Here is a 16576-nt window from a genome sequence, read left to right as displayed (position 1 = left end):
ACACAAGCACTGTCAGAAACTATTTTTTGATATCTGCATTCAAGTCACAGAGCTGAACATACCGTTTCATAGAGCAGGCTTGAAACACTCTTTCTGTAGTATCTGGAAGTGGCCATTTTTAGCGAATTCAGGCCTATGGTGAAAACGGAAATATCTTCCGATAAAAATGAGACAGAAGGATTCTCAGAAACTTAATCGGGATGTGTGTCATCAACTAACAGAGTTGAACCTATCTATTGAAACAGTAGTTTGGAAACACTCTTTTTGTAGAATCTGCAAGTGGATATTTGGATAACTGTGAAGATTTCGTTGGAAACGGGAATATCTTCATCTAATATCTAGACGGAAGCACTGTCAGAAACTACTTTGTGATATCTGCATTCAAGTGACAGAGCTGAACATTCTTTTTCATTGTCCAGGTTTGAAACACTCTTTCTGTAGTATCCGGAAGTGGACATTTCGAGCGAAATCAGGCCTATGGTGAAAACGGAAATATCTTCCCATAAAAATGAAAGAGAATGATTCTCAGAAACTTAATTGGGATGTCTGTCCTCAACTAACAGAGTTGAACCTTTCTATTGATACAGTAGTTTGGAAACACTCTTTTTGTAGAATCTGCAAGTGGATATTAGGATAACTGTGAAGATTTCATTGGAAACGGAATATCTTCATAAAAATTCTAGACAGAAGCATTCTCAGAAACTTCTTTGTGATGTGTGTCTTCAACTAACAGGGTTCAACCTTTCTTTTGATAGATCAGTTTGGAAACACTGTTTTTGTAGAATCTGTAAGTGGATATTTGGATACCTCTAATGATTTCATTGGAAACCTGAATATCTTCATATAAAATCTAGACAGAAGCATTCTGAGAAACTTCTTTGTGATCTGTGTCTTCAACTAACAGGGTTCAACCTTTCTTTTGATAGAGCAGTTTGGAAACACTGTTTTAGTAGAATCTGTAAGTGGATATTTGGATACCTCTAATGATTTCACTGGAAACGGGAATATCTTCATATAAAATCTAGACAGAAGCATTCTCAGAAACATCTTTGTGATGTGTGTCCTCATCTGGCAGAGTTGAACCTTTCTTTTGATAGAGCAGTTTGGAAGCACTCTTTTTGTAGAATCTGTAAGTGGATATTTGGATACCTCTAACGATTTCGTTGGAAACGGGAATATCTTCATATAAAAGACACACAGAAGCACTGTCAGAAACTACTTTGTGATATCTGCATTCAAGTCACGGATCTGAACATTCCCTTTCATAGTCCACGTTTGAAACTCTCTTTCTGTTGTATCTGAAAGTGGACACTTCGAGCGCATTCAGGCCTGTGGTGAAAGAGGGAATATCTTCCTACGAAAATGAGACAGAAAGATTCTCGTAAGGTGGTTTGGGATGTGTGTCCTCAACTAACAGAGTTCAACCTTTCTTTTGATACAGCAGTTTGGAAACACCCTTTTTGTATAAATTGCAAGTGGATATCTGGATAAATGTGAAGATTTCATTGGAAACGGGAATATCTTCATTTAAAATCTAGACAGAAATAATCTCAGAAACTTCTCTGTGATGTGGGTCCTCAATTAACAGAGTTCAACCTTTCCTTTCATACAGCAGTTGGAAACACACTTTTTGTAGAATCTGCAAGTGGATATTTGGATAACTGTGAAGATTTCATTGGAAACGGGAATATCTTCACATAAAGTCTAGACAGAAGCATTCTCAGAAAATTCTTTGTGATGTGTGTCCTCAACTAACAGAGTTCAACCTTTCTTTTTATAGAGCAGTTTGGAAACACCCCTTTTGTAGAATCTGTAAGTGGATATTTGGATAACTCTAACGATTTCGTTGGAAACGGGAGTATCTTCATATAAAATCTAGACAGAAGTATTCTCAGAAACTTCTTGGTAACGAGTGTCCTCACCTAACACAGTTCAACCTTTCTTTTGATACAGCAGCTTGGAAACCCTCTTTTTGTTGAATCGGCAAGTGGATATTTGGATAACTGCGAAGATTTCGTTGAAAACGGGAATATCTTCATATAAAATCTAGACAGAAGAATTCACAGAAACTTCTTTGTGAAGAGTGTCCTCAACTAACAGAGTTCAACCTTTCTTTTGACACACCAGTTTGGAAACGCTCTTTTTGTAGAATCTGCAAGTGGATATTTGGATAACTGTGAAGATTTCGTTGGAAACGGGAATATCTTCATATACAATCTAGACAGAAGCATTCTCAGAAACTTCTTTGTGATGTGTGTCCTCAACTAACAGGGTTCAACCTTTCTTTTGATACAGCAGTTTGGATACTCTCTTTTTGTAGAATCTGTAAGTGGATATTTGGATACCTCTAACGATTTCGTTGGAAATGGGAATGTCTTCATATAAAAGATAGACAGAAGCACTGTCAGAAACTACTTTTTGATATCTGCATTCAAGTCACAGTGCTGAACATTCCCTTTCATAGACCACGTTTGAAACACTCTTTCTGTAGTATCTGAAAGTGGACATTTCGAGCGAATTCAGGCCAATGTTGAAAACGGAAATATCTTCCGATAAAAATGAGAAAGGGATTCTCAGAAACTTATTTGGGATGTGGGTCCTCAACTAACAGAGTTGAACATTTCTTTTGATACAGCAGTTTGGAAACACACTTTTTGTAGAATCTGCAAGTGAATATTTGAATAACAGTGAAGATTTCTTTGGAAACGGGAATATCTTTATATAAAATCTAGACAGAAGCATTCTGAGAAACTTCTTTGTGATGTGTGTCCTCAACTAACGGAGTTCAACCTTTCTTTTGATACAGCAGTTTGGATACTCTCTTTTTGTAGAATCTGTAAGTGGATATTTGGATACCTCTAACGATTTCATTAGAAACGGGAATATCTTCAAATAAAATCTAGACAGAGGCATTCTCAGAAACTTCTTTGTGATGTGTGTCTTCAGCTAACAGAGTTCAACCTTTCTTTGGATAGAGCAGTTTGGAAACCCTCTTTTTGTAGAATCGGCAAGTTGATATTTGGATAACTGAGAAGATTTCGTTGGCAACGGGAACATCTTCATATAAAATCTAGACAGAAGGATTCTCAGAAACTTCTTAGTGATGAGTGTCTTCAACTAACAGAGTTCAACCTTTCTTTTGATACAGCAGTTTGGAAAGAATCTTTCTGTAGAAATTGCATGTGGATATCCGGATAACTGTGAAGATTTCTTTGGAAACGGGAATATCTTCATATAAAATCTAGACAGAGACATTCTCAGAAACTTCTTAGTGATGTGTGTCCTCAACTAACAGAGTTCAACCTTCCATTTGATAGAGCAGTTTGGAAACACTCTGTTTGTAGAATCTGCAAGTGGAAATTTGGATAACTGTGAAGATTTCGTTGGAAACGTGAATATCTTCATCTAAAATCTAGACAGAAGCACTGTCAGAAACTACTTTGTGATATCTGCATTCAAGTCACAGAGCTGAGCATTCCCTTTCATAGAGCAGGTTTGAAACACTCTTTCTGTGGTATCTGGAGGTGGACATTTCGAGCGAATTCGGGCCTATGGTGAAAACGGAAATATCTTCCCATAAAAATGAGACAGAAGGATTCTCAGAAACTTAATTGGGATGTGTGTCATCAACTAACAGAGTTGAACCTTTCTATTGATACATTAGTTTGGAAACACTCTTTTTGTAGACTCTGCAAGTGGATATTTGGATAACTGTGAAGATTTCGTTGGAAACGTGAATATCTTCATCTAAAATCTAGACAGAAGCACTGTCAGAAACTACTTTGCGATATCTGCATTCAAGGGACAGAGCTGAACATTCCTTTTCATTGACCAGGTTTGAAACACTCTTTCTGTAGTATCCGGTAGTGGACATTTCGAGCGAAATCAGGCCTATGGTGAAAACGGAAATATCTTCCCATAAAAATGAAAGAGAAAGATTCTCAGAAAGTTAATTGGGATGTCTGTCCTCAACTAACAGAGTTGAACCTTTCTATTGATACAGTAGTTTGGAAACACTCTTTTTGTAGAATCTGCAAGTGGATATTTGGATAACTGTGAAGGTTTCGTTGGAAACGGAATATCTTCATATAAATTCTAGACAGAAGCATTCTCAGAAACTTCTTTGTGATGTGTGTCTTCAACTAACAGGGTTCAACCTTTCTTTTGATAGAGCAGTTTGGAAACACTGTTTTTGTGGAATCTCTAAGTGGATATTTGGATACCTCTAGTGATTTCATTGGAAACATGAATATCTTCATATGAAATCTAGACAGAAGCATTCTCAGAAAATTCTTTGTGATCTGTGTCTTCAACTTACAGGGTTCAACCTTTCTTTTGATAGAGCAGTTTGGAAACACTGTTTTTGTAGAATCTGTAAGTGGATATTTGGATACCTCTAATGATTTCATTGGAAACGGGAATATCTTCATATAAAATCTAGACAGAAGCATTCTCAGAAACTTCTTTGTGATGTGTGTCCTCATCTAACAGAGTTGAACCTTTCTTTTGATAGAGCAGTTTGGAAACACTCTTTTTGTAGAATCTGTAAGTGGATATTTGGATAACTGTGAAGATTTCATAGGAAACGGGAATATCTTCATATAAAAGATACACAGAAGCACTGTCAGAAACTACTTTGTGATATCTGCATTCAAGTCACAGATCTGAACATTCCCTTTCATAGACCACGTTTGAAACTCTCTTTCTGTTGTATCTGAAAGTGGACACTTCGAGCGCATTCAGGCCTGTGGTGACAAAGGGAATATCTTCCTATGAAAACGAGACAGAAGGATTCTCATAAAGTTGCTTGGGATGTGTATCCTCAACTAACAGAGTTCAACCTTTCTTTTGATACAGCAGTTTGGATACACCCTTTTTGTATAAATTGCAAGCGGATATTTGGATAACTGTGAAGATTTCATTGGAAACGGGAATATCTTCACATAAAGTCTAGACAGAAATATTCTCAGAAACTTCTTTGTGATGTGTGTCCTCAACTATCAGAGTTCAACCTTTCTTTTTATAGAGCAGTTTGGAAACACCCCTTTTGTAGAATCTGTAAGTGGATATTTGGATACTTCTAACGATTTCGTTGGAAATGGGAGTATCTTCATATAAAATCTAGACAGAAGTATTCTCAGAAACTTCTTGGTAATGAGTGTCCTCAACTAACACAGTTCAACCTTTCTTTTGATACAGCAGCTTGGAAACCCTCTTTTTGTTCAATTGGCAAGTGGATATTTGGATAACTGCGAAGATTTCGTTGAAAATGGGAATATCTTCATATAAAATCTAGACAGAAGAATTCTCTGAAACTTCTTTGTGAAGAGTGTCCTCATCTAACAGGGTTCAACCTTTCTTTTGACACACCAGTTTGGAAACGCTCTTTTTGTAGAATCTGCAAGTGGATATTTTTATAACTGTGAAGATTTCGTTGGAAACGGGAATATCTTCATATAAAATCTAGACAGAAGCATTCTCAGAAACTTCCTTGTGATGTGTCTCCTCAACTAACAGAGTTCAACCTTTCTTTTGATACAGCAGTTTGGATACTCTCTTTTTGTAGAATCTGTAAGTGGATATTTGGATACCTCTAACGATTTCGTTGCAGACGGGAATATCTTCATATAAAAGATAGAGAGAAGCACTGTCAGAAACTCCTTTTTGATATCTGCATTCAAGTCACAGTGCCGAACATTCCCTTTCATAGACCACGTTTGAAACACTCTTTCTGTAGTATCTGAAAGTGGACATTTCGAGCGAATTCAGGCCTATGGTGAAAACGGAAATATCTTCCGATAAAAACGAGACAGAAGGATTCTCAGAAACTTATTTGGGATGTGGGTCCTCAACTAACAGAGTGGAATATTTCTTTTGATACAGCAGTTTGGAAACACACTTTTTGTAGAATCTGCAAGTTAATATTTGAATAACAGTGAAGATTTCTTTGGAAACAGGAATATCTTTATATAAAATCTAGACAGAAGCATTCTCAGAAACTTCCTTGTGATGTGTGTCCTCAATTAATGGAGTTCAATCTTTCTTTTGATACAGCAGTTTGGATACTCTCTTTTTGTAGAATCTGTAAGTGGATATTTGGATACCTCTAACGATTTCATTAGAAACGGGAATATCCTCAAATAAAATCTAGAGAGAGGCATTCTCAGAAACTTCTTTGTGATGTGTGTCTTCAGCTAACAGAGTTCAACCTTTCTTTGGATAGAGCAGTTTGGAAACCCTCTTTTTGTAGAATCGGCAAGTTGATATTTGGATAACTGAGAAGATTTCATTGGCAACGGGAATATCTTCATATAAAATCTAGACAGAAGGATTCTCAGAAACTTAATTGGGATGTGTGTCATCAACTAACAGAGTTGAACCCTTCTGTTGTTACAGTAGTTTGGAAACACTCTTTTTGTAGAATCTGCAAGTGGATATTTGGATAACTGTGAAGATTTCGTTGGAAACGGGAATATCTTCATCTAAAATCTAGACAGAAGCACTGTCAGAAACTATTTTTTGATATCTGCATTCAAGTCACAGAGCTGAACATTCCCTTTCATAGAGCAGGCTTGAAACACTCTTTCTGTAGTATCTGGAAGTGGACATTTTGAGCGAATTCAGGCCTATGGTGAAAACGGAAATATCTTCCGATAAAAATGAGACAGAAGGATTCTCAGAAACTTAATCGGGATGTGTGTCATCAACTAACAGAGTTGAACCTATCTATTGAAACAGTAGTTTGGAAACACTCTTTTTGTAGAATCTGCAAGTGGATATTTGGATAACTGTGAAGATTTCGTTGGAAACGGGAATATCTTCATCTAATATCTAGACGGAAGCACTGTCAGAAACTACTTTGTGATATCTGCATTCAAGTGACAGAGCTGAACATTCTTTTTCATTGTCCAGGTTTGAAACACTCTTTCTGTAGTATCCGGAAGTGGACATTTCGAGCGAAATCAGGCCTATGGTGAAAACGGAAATATCTTCCCATAAAAATGAAAGAGAAAGATTCTCAGAAAGTTAATTTGGATGTCTGTCCTCAACTAACAGAGTTGAACCTTTCTATTGATACAGTAGTTTGGAAACACTCTTTTTGTAGAATCTGCAAGTGGATATTAGGATAACTGTGAAGATTTCGTTGGAAACGGAATATCTTCATAAAAATTCTAGACAGAAGCATTCTCAGAAACTTCTTTGTGATGTGTGTCTTCAACTAACAGGGTACAACCTTTCTTTTGATAGAGCAGTTTGGAAACACTGTTTTTGTAGAATCTGTAAGTGGATATTTGGATACCTCTAGTGATTTCATTGGAAACCTGAATATCTTCATATAAAATCTAGACAGAGGCATTCTGAGAAACTTCTTTGTGATCTGTGTCTTCAACTAACAGGGTTCAACCTTTCTTTTGATAGAGCAGTTTGGAAACACTGTTTTTGTAGAATCTGTAAGTGGATATTTTGATACCTCTAATGATTTCACTGGAAACGGGAATATCTTCATATAAAATCTAGACAGAAGCATTCTCAGAAACATCTTTGTGATGTGTGTCCTCATCTGGCAGAGTTGAACCTTTCTTTTGATAGAGCAGTTTGGAAGCACTCTTTTTGTAGAATCTGTAAGTGGATATTTGGATACCTCTAACGATTTCGTTGGAAACGGGAATATCTTCATATAAAAGACACACAGAAGCACTGTCAGAAACTACTTTGTGATATCTGCATTCAAGTCACGGATCTGAACATTCCCTTTCATAGTCCACGTTTGAAACTCTCTTTCTGTTGTATCTGAAAGTGGACACTTCGAGCGCATTCAGGCCTGTGGTGAAAGAGGGAATATCTTCCTACGAAAACGAGACAGAAAGATTCTCGTAAGGTGGTTTGGGATGTGTGTCCTCAACTAACAGAGTTCAACCTTTCTTTTGATACAGCAGTTTGGAAACACCCTTTTTGTATAAATTGCAAGTGGATATCTGGATAAATGTGAAGATTTCATTGGAAACGGGAATATCTTCATTTAAAATCTAGACAGAAATATTCTCAGAAACTTCTTCGTGATGTGGGTCCTCAATTAACAGAGTTCAACCTTTCCTTTCATACAGCAGTTGGAAACACAGTTTTTGTAGAATCTGCAAGTGGATATTTGGATAACTGTGAAGATTTCATTGGAAACGGGAATATCTTCACATAAAGTCTAGACAGAAGCATTCTCAGAAAATTCTTTGTGATGTGTGTCCTCAACTAACAGAGTTCAACCTTTCTTTTTATAGAGCAGTTTGGAAACACTCCTTTTGTAGAATCTGTAAGTGGATATTTGGATAACTCTAACGATTTCGTTGGAAACGGGAGAATCTTCATATAAAATCTAGACAGAAGCATTCTCAGAAACTTCTTGGTAACGAGTGTCCTCACCTAACACAGTTCAACCTTTCTTTTGATACAGCAGCTTGGAAACCCTCTTTTTGTTGAATCGGCAAGTGGATATTTGGATAACTGCGAAGATTTCGTTGAAAACGGGAATATCTTCATATAAAATCTAGACAGAAGAATTCACAGAAACTTCTTTGTGAAGAGTGTCCTCAACTAACAGAGTTCAACCTTTCTTTTGACACACCAGTTTGGAAACGCTCCTTTTGTAGAATCTGCAAGTGGATATTTGGATAACTGTGAAGATTTCGTTGGAAACGGGAATATCTTCATATACAATCTAGACAGAAGCATTCTCAGAAACTTCTTTGTGATGTGTGTCCTCAACTAACAGGGTTCAACCTTTCTTTTGATACAGCAGTTTCGATACTCTCTTTATGTAGAATCTGTAAGTGGATATTTGGATTCCTCTAACGATTTCGTTGGAAATGGGAATGTCTTCATATAAAAGATAGACATAAGCACTGTCAGAAACTACTTTTTGATATCTGCATTCAAGTCACAGTGCTGAACATTCCCTTTCATAGACCACGTTTGAAACACTCTTTCTGTAGTATCTGAAAGTGGACATTTCGAGCGAATTCAGGCCTATGTTGAAAACGGAAATATCTTCCGATAAAAATGAGACAGAGGGATTCTCAGAAACTTATTTGGGATGTGGGTCCTCAACTAACAGAGTTGAACATTTCTTTTGATACAGCAGTTTGGAAACACACTTTTTGTAGAATCTGCAAGTGAATATTTGAATAACAGTGAAGATTTCTTTGGAAACGGGAATATCTTTATATAAAATCTAGACAGAAGCATTCTGAGAAACTTCTTTGTGATGTGTGTCCTCAACTAACCGAGTTCAACCTTTCTTTTGATACAGCAGTTTGGATACTCTCTTTTTGTAGAATCTGTAAGTGGATATTTGGATACCTCTAACGATTTCATTAGAAACGGGAATATCTTCAAATAAAATCTAGACAGAGGCATTCTCAGAAACTTCTTTGTGATGTGTGTCTTCAGCTAACAGAGTTCAACCTTTCTTTGGATAGAGTAGTTTGGAAACCCTCTTTTTGTTGAATCGGCAAGTTGATATTTGGATAACTGAGAAGATTTCGTTGGCAACGGGAATATCTTCATATAAAATCTAGACAGAAGGATTCTCAGAAACTTCTTAGTGATGAGTGTCTTCAACTAACAGAGTTCAACCTTTCTTTTGATACAGCAGTTTGGAAAGAATCTTTCTGTAGAAATTGCATGTGGATATCTGGATAACTGTGAAGATTTCTTTGGAAACGGGAATATCTTCATATAAAATCTAGACAGAGACATTCTCAGAAACTTCTTAGTGATGTGTGTCCTCAACTAACAGAGTTCAACCTTCCATTTGATAGAGCAGTTTGGAAACACTCTGTTTGTAGAATCTGCAAGTGGAAATTTGGATAACTGTGAAGATTTCGTTGGAAACGTGAATATCTTCATCTAAAATCTAGACAGAAGCACTGTCAGAAACTACTTTGTGATATCTGCATTCAAGTCACAGAGCTGAGCATTCCCTTTCATAGAGCAGGTTAGAAACACTCTTTCTGTGGTATCTGGAGGTGGACATTTCGAGCGAATTCGGGCCTATGGTGAAAACGGAAATATCTTCCCATAAAAATGAGACAGAAGGATTCTCAGAAACTTAATTGGGATGTGTGTCATCAACTAACAGAGTTGAACCTTTCTATTGATACATTAGTTTGGAAACACTCTTTTTGTAGACTCTGCAAGTGGATATTTGGATAACTGTGAAGATTTCGTTGGAAACGTGAATATCTTCATCTAAAATCTAGACAGAAGCACTGTCAGAAACTACTTTGTGATATCTGCATTCAAGGGACAGAGCTGAACATTCCTTTTCATTGACCAGGTTTGAAACACTCTTTCTGTAGTATCCGGTAGTGGACATTTCGAGCGAAATCAGGCCTATGGTGAAAACGGAAATATCTTCCCATAAAAATGAAAGAGAAAGATTCTCAGAAACTTAATTGGGATGTCTGTCCTCAACTAACAGAGTTGAACCTTTCTATTGATACAGTAGTTTGGAAACACTCTTTTTGTAGAATCTGCAAGTGGATATTTGGATAACTGTGAAGGTTTCGTTGGAAACGGAATATCTTCATATAAATTCTAGACAGAAGCATTCTCAGAAACTTCTTTGTGATGTGTGTCTTCAACTAACAGGGTTCAACCTTTCTTTTGATAGATCAGTTTGGAAACACTGTTTTTGTGGAATCTCTAAGTGGATATTTGGGTACCTCTAGTGATTTCATTGGAAACCTGAATATCTTCATATAAAATCTAGACAGAAGCATTCTCAGAAAATTCTTTGTGATCTGTGTCTTCAACTTACAGGGTTCAACCTTTCTTTTGATAGAGCAGTTTGGAAACACTGTTTTTGTAGAATCTGTAAGTGGATATTTGGATACCTCTAATGATTTCATTGGAAACGGGAATATCTTCATATAAAATCTAGACAGAAGCATTCTCAGAAACTTCTTTGTGATGTGTGTCCTCATCTAACAGAGTTGAACCTTTCATTTGATAGAGCAGTTTGGAAACACTCTGTTTGTAGAATCTGTAAGTGGATATTTGGATACCTCTAACGATTTCATTGGAAACGGGAATATCTTCATATAAAAGATACACAGAAGCACTGTCAGAAACTACTTTGTGATATCTGCATTCAAGTCGCAGATCTGAACATTCCCTTTCTTAGACCACGTTTGAAACTCTCTTTCTGTTGTATCTGAAAGTGGACACTTCGAGCGCATTCAGGCCTGTGGTGACAAAGGGAATATCTTCCTATGAAAACGAGACAGAAGGATTCTCATAAAGTTGCTTGGGATGTGTGTCCTCAACTAACAGAGTTCAACCTTTCTTTTGATACAGCAGTTTGGATACACCCTTTTTGTATAAATTGCAAGCGGATATTTGGATAACTGTGAAGATTTCATTGGAAACTGTAATATCTTCACATAAAGTCTAGACAGAAATATTCTCAGAAACTTCTTTGTGATGTGTGTCCTCAACTAACAGAGTTCAACCTTTCTTTTTATAGAGCAGTTTGGAAACACCCCTTTTGTAGAATCTGTAAGTGGATATTTGGATACTTCTAACGATTTCGTTGGAAATGGGAGTATCTTCATATAAAATCTAGACAGAAGTATTCTCAGAAACTTCTTGGTAATGAGTGTCCTCAACTAACACAGTACAACCTTTCTTTTGATACAGCAGCTTGCAAACCCTCTTTTTGTTGAATCGGCAGGTGGATATTTGGATAACTGCGAAGATTTCGTTGAAAACGGGAATATCTTCATATAAAATCTAGACAGAAGAATTCTCAGAAACTTCTTTGTGAAGAGTGTCCTCATCTAACAGAGTTCAACCTTTCTTTTGACACACCAGTTTGGAAACGCTCTTTTTGTAGAATCTGCAAGTGGATATTTTTACAACTGTGAAGATTTCGTTGGAAACGGGAATATCTTCATATAAAATCTAGACAGAAGCATTCTCAGAAACTTCCTTGTGATGTGTCTCCTCAACTAACAGAGTTCAACCTTTCTTTTGATACAGCAGTTTGGATACTATCTTTTTGTAGAATCTGTAAGTAGATATTTGGATACCTCTAACGATTTCGTTGGAGACGGGAATATCTTCATATAAAAGATAGAGAGAAGCACTGTCAGAAACTCCTTTTTGATATCTGCATTCAAGTCACAGTGCTGAACATTCCCTTTCATAGACCACGTTTGAAACACTCTTTCTGTAGTATCTGAAAGTGGACATTTCGAGCGAATTCAGGCCTATGGTGAAAATGGAAATGTCTTCCGATAAAAACGAGACAGAAGGATTCTCAGAAACTTATTTGGGATGTGGGTCCTCAACTAACAGAGTGGAATATTTCTTTTGATACAGTAGTTTGGAAACACACTTTTTGCAGAATCTGCAAGTGAATATTTGAATAACAGTGAAGATTTCTTTGGAAAGAGGAATATCTTTATATAAAATCTAGACAGAAGCATTCTCAGAAACTTCCTTGTGATGTGTGTCCTCAGTTAATGGAGTTCAATCTTTCTTTTGATACAGCAGTTTGGATACTCTCTTTTTGTAGAATCTGTAAGTGGATATTTGCATACCTCTAACGATTTCATTAGAAACGGGAATATCCTCAAATAAAATCTAGACAGAGGCATTCTCAGAAACTTCTTTGTGATGTGTGTCTTCAGCTAACAGAGTTCAACCTTTCTTTGGATAGAGGAGTTTGGAAACCCTCTATTTGTAGAATGGGCAAGTTGATATTTGGATAACTGAGAAGATTTCATAGGCAACGGGAATATCTTCATATAAAATCTAGACAGAAGGATTCTCAGAAACTTAATTGGGATGTGTGTCATCAACTAACAGAGTTGAACCCTTCTGTTGTTACAGTAGTTTGGAAACACTCTTTTTGTAGAATCTGCAAGTGGATATTTGGATAACTGTGAAGATTTCGTTGGAAACGTGAATATCTTCATCTAAAATCTAGACACAAGCACTGTCAGAAACTATTTTTTGATATCTGCATTCAAGTCACAGAGGTGAACATTCCGTTTCATAGAGCAGGCTTGAAACACTCTTTCTGTAGTATCTGGAAGTGGACATTTTGAGCGAATTCAGGCCTATGGTGAAAACGGAAATATCTTCCGATAAAAATGAGACAGAAGGATTCTCAGAAACTTAATCGGGATGTGTGTCATCAACTAACAGAGTTGAACCTATCTAGTGAAACAGTAGTTTGGAAACACTCTTTTTGTAGAATCTGCAAGTGGATATTTGGATAACTGTGAAGATTTCGTTGGAAACGGGAATATCTTCATCTAATATCTAGACGGAAGCACTGTCAGAAACTACTTTGTGATATCTGCATTCAAGTGACAGAGCTGAACATTCTTTTTCATTGTCCAGGTTTGAAACACTCTTTCTGTAGTATCCGGAAGTGGACATTTCGAGCGAAATCAGGCCTATGGTGAAAACGGAAATATCTTCCCATAAAAATGAAAGAGAATGATTCTCAGAAACTTAATTGGGATGTCTGTCCTCAACTAACAGAGTTGAACCTTTCTATTGATACAGTAGTTTGGAAACACTCTTTTTGTAGAATCTGCAAGTGGATATTAGGATAACTGTGAAGATTTCATTGGAAACGGAATATCTTCATAAAAATTCTAGACAGAAGCATTCTCAGAAACTTCTTTGTGATGTGTGTCTTCAACTAACAGGGTTCAACCTTTCTTTTGATACAGCAGTTTGGAAACACTGTTTTTGTAGAATCTGTAAGTGGATATTTGGATACCTCTAGTGATTTCATTGGAAACCTGAATATCTTCATATAAAATCTAGACAGAAGCATTCTGAGAAACTTCTTTGTGATCTGTGTCTTCAACTAACAGGGTTCAACCTTTCTTTTGATAGAGCAGTTTGGAAACACTGTTTTAGTAGAATCTGTAAGTGGATATTTGGATACCTCTAATGATTTCACTGGAAACGTTAATATCTCCATATAAAATCTAGACAGAAGCATTCTCAGAAACTTCTTGGTAACGAGTGTCCTCACCTAACACAGTTCAACCTTTCTTTTGATACAGCAGCTTGGAAACCCTCTTTTTGTTGAATCGGCAAGTGGATATTTGGATAACTGCGAAGATTTCGTTGAAAACGGGAATATCTTCATATAAAATCTAGACAGAAGAATTCACAGAAACTTCTTTGTGAAGAGTGTCCTCAACTAACAGAGTTCAACCTTTCTTTTGACACACCAGTTTGGAAACGCTCTTTTTGTAGAATCTGCTAGTGGATATTTGGATAACTGTGAAGATTTCGTTGGAAACGGGAATATCTTCATATACAATCTAGACAGAAGCATTCTCAGAAACTTCTTTGTGATGTGTGTCCTCAACTAACAGGGTTCAACCTTTCTTTTGATACAGCAGTTTGGATACTCTCTTTTTGTAGAATCTGTAAGTGGATATTTGGATACCTCTAACGATTTCGTTGGAAATGGGAATATCTTCATATAAAAGATAGACAGAAGCACTGTCAGAAACTACTTTTTGATATCTGCATTCAAGTCACAGTGCTGAACATTCCCTTTCATAGACCACGTTTGAAACACTCTTTCTGTAGAATCTGAAAGTGGACATTTCGAGCGAATTCAGGCCAATGTTGAAAACGGAAATATCTTCCGATAAAAATGAGAAAGGGAGTCTCAGAAACTTATTTGGGATGTGGGTCCTCAACTAACAGAGTTGAACATTTCTTTTGATACAGCAGTTTGGAAACACACTTTTTGTAGAATCTGCAAGTGAATATTTGAAAAACAGTGAAGATTTCTTTGGAAACAGGAATATCTTTATATAAAATCTAGTCATAAGCATTCTCAGAAACGTCCTTGTGATGTGTGTCCTCAATTAACGGAGTTCAATCTTTCTTTTGATACAGCAGTTTGGATACTCTCTTTTTGTAGAATCTGTAAGTGGATATTTGGATACCTCTAACGGTTTCATTAGAAACGGGAATATCTTCAAATAAAATCTAGACAGAGGCATTCTCAGAAACTTCTTTGTGATGTGTGTCTTCAGCTAACAGAGTTCAACCTTTCTTTGGATAGAGGAGTTTGGAAACCCTCTTTTTGTAGAATGGGCAAGTTGATATTTGGATAACTGAGAAGATTTCATTGGCAACGGGAATATCTTCATATAAAATCTAGACAGAAGGATTCTCAGAAACTTAATTGGGATGTGTGTCATCAACTAACAGAGTTGAACCCTTCTATTGATACAGTAGTTTGGAAACACTCTTTTTGTAGAATCTGCAAGTGGATATTTGGATAACTGTGAAGATTTCGTTGGAAACGGGAATATCTTCATCTAAAATCTAGACAGAAGCACTGTCAGAAACTATTTTTTGATATCTGTATTCAAGTCACAGAGCTGAACATTCCCTTTCATAGAGCAGGCTTGAAACACTCTTTCTGTAGTATCTGGAAGTGGACATTTTGAGCGAATTCAGGCCTATGGTGAAAACGGAAATATCTTCCGATAAAAATGAGACAGAAGGATTCTCAGAAACTTAATCGGGATGTGTGTCATCAACTAACAGAGTTGAACCTATCTATAGAAACAGTAGTTTGGAAACACTCTTTTTGTAGAATCTGCAAGTGGATATTTGGATAACTGTGAAGATTTCGTTGGAAACGGGAATATCTTCATCTAATATCTAAACGGAAGCACTGTCAGAAACTACTTTGTGATATCTGCATTCAAGTGACAGAGCTGAACATTCTTTTTCATTGTCCAGGTTTGAAACACTCTTTCTGTAGTATCCGGAAGTGGACATTTCGAGCGAAATCAGGCCTATGGTGAAAACGGAAATATCTTCCCATAAAAATGAAAGAGAAAGATTCTCAGAAACTTAATTGGGATGTCTGTCCTCAACTAACAGAGTTGAACCTTTCTATTGATATAGTAGTTTGGAAACACTCTTTTTGTAGAATCTGCAAGTGGATATTAGGATAACTGTGAAGATTTCGTTGGAAACGGAATATTTTCATAAAAATTCTAGACAGAAGCATTCTCAGAAACTTCTTTGTGATGCGTGTCTTCAACTAACAGGGTTCTACCTTTGTTTTGATAGAGCAGTTTGGAAACACTGTTTTTGTAGAATCTGTAAGTGGATTTTTGGATACTTCTAGTGATTTTATTGGAAACCTGAATATCTTCATATAAAATCTAGACAGAAGCATTCTGAGAAACTTCTTTGTGATCTGTGTCCTCAACTAACAGAGTTCAACCTTCCATTTGATAGAGCAGTTTGGAAACACTGTTTTTGTAGAATCTGTAAGTGGATATTTGGATACCTCTAACGATTTCTTTGGAAAACTGAATATCTTCATATAAAATGTAGACAGAAGCATTCTCAGAAACTTCTTGGTGATGTGTGTCTTCAACTATCAGGGTTCAACCTTCGTTTTGATAGAGCAGTTTGGAAACACTGTTTTTGTAGAATCTGTAAGTGGATATTTTGATACCTCTAATGATTTCATTGGAAACGGGAATATCTTCATATAAAATCTAGA

The sequence above is a fragment of the Gorilla gorilla genome, chromosome 23 (assembly GCF_029281585.2).
Source record: "Gorilla gorilla gorilla isolate KB3781 chromosome 23, NHGRI_mGorGor1-v2.1_pri, whole genome shotgun sequence".
Taxonomy (NCBI): domain Eukaryota; kingdom Metazoa; phylum Chordata; class Mammalia; order Primates; family Hominidae; genus Gorilla; species Gorilla gorilla.
This window is presented reverse-complemented; position numbering follows the sequence as displayed.